The sequence below is a fragment of the Rhinolophus hipposideros genome, assembly GCF_964194185.1.
Source record: "Rhinolophus hipposideros genome assembly, chromosome: 5".
NCBI classification, from domain to species: Eukaryota; Metazoa; Chordata; class Mammalia; order Chiroptera; family Rhinolophidae; genus Rhinolophus; species Rhinolophus hipposideros.
The window spans coordinates 88431416-88432807 of record NC_138051.1 but is presented as its reverse complement, the minus strand read 5'-3'; the positions used below and the strand labels follow the sequence as shown (position 1 = coordinate 88432807).

At 40.1% G+C, this 1392-nt stretch overlaps 1 pseudogene across 1 annotated transcript; it reads left to right on the top strand.

Annotated features, from left to right (window-relative positions):
* Positions 1-394: 394 nt before the first annotated feature.
* On the top strand, positions 395-1175 carry LOC308497127 (thioredoxin-dependent peroxide reductase, mitochondrial-like; annotated as a pseudogene). The gene has a single exon. The product of its transcript is annotated as a thioredoxin-dependent peroxide reductase, mitochondrial-like (transcript).
* The last annotated feature ends 217 nt before the right edge of the window (positions 1176-1392 follow it).

Sequence of the window (1392 nt, the reverse complement as noted above, 5' to 3'; positions counted from 1 at the left end):
ATTCAATTCAATGTATGAAACCATTATGTAAGTTGTAAGATTTAGGAGTATTGGGGATACTTCTAAAACGGGACTTGGGAATTTAGCTTATGCCAGGATGTCCTGAATTCTAATACAGTGTCTAGGATTGTCCTTGCAAAAACTTATCCCACCCACATGGTCATTGAGGTAAAAACATACAAAACAAGGCAAAGGAAGGCAAACAAAAAATTAAATTGGACTTGAGCCCTAAACCCTTAGAAAGAATTCTGGTTGTCTAGGTTAGAGAGTAGAGGTATAAATATCTGAAACTAATTTAAATGTATATCTCAGGATTTAATGTTTTGGAACTAATTAGTGGTTATATATCTTAATTCCAGGATGATTATATATGAATCACTAAGGGGGACTGAAGATGGCAGCCATGAAGAGAAGGTTGCTCTGAGCTTCCATTGGCCCACATGTGAGTGCCATTCCTTGGGACATCACTGCCTCTGAAGGCCAAAGGCCTGCTTCTTCTCAGAGAATGCACTTGACAAATGTATTGTGGTCTGGTTCCAGTCAAGCAAAATTGGCCTTTGCACCAGTTCCTCATACTGTTCTCCTATTGTCACCTGGCACACACCCTATTTTAAGGGTACAGACATTGTCAACTGAAAGATCAAAGAACTAAGTCTTGATGACTTTAAGGGGAAATATTTGGTGCTCTTCTTCTATCCTTTGGATTTCACGATTGTGTGTTTTACAGAAATTATTACATTTAGTGACAAAGCCAATGAATTTCATCAAGTGAACTGTGAAGTTGTTGCAGTTTCTGTGGATTCCCACTTTAGCCATCTTGCCTGGATAAACACACTGAGGAAGAATGGCGGTTTGTGCCAACAAGAACGTCACACTCTTGTCAGATTTGATCACACAGATTTTCTGAGACTACAGTGTGCTGTCAGAAGGCTCTGGTCATGCTGTCAGAAGGCTCTGAGTTCTCTTCATAACTGACCTCAGTGACTCAAGCATTTGAGTGTCGATGGATGGTCTCCCTGTGGGCACAAACATGGAAGAGACCCTCCTCCTGGTGAAGGCATTCCAGTTGGCGGAAATCCATGAGAAGTCTGACCAGCAAACTGGGCATCAGATTATCCTAGATCAAGCCACAGCTGACAGCTTCCAAAGAATACCCTGAGAAGGCAAATCAGTAGACCATCCCATGTGCACCTGCCACTTCTCAAAAGAACCACAGTTGGAACTCACTTGTAGCATTTCAAAGACGATTATGTATAGAAGGCAAAAAACTGATTATGCTTGCATTCATAAATATTACTCTAAATGTTTTATTTTTGTAACATTGGCTAAGGCTTTTTAAACATGGATAGTTACTAACATAAGTGTTTTTGATGACTAAGCTAGTTTACAGAA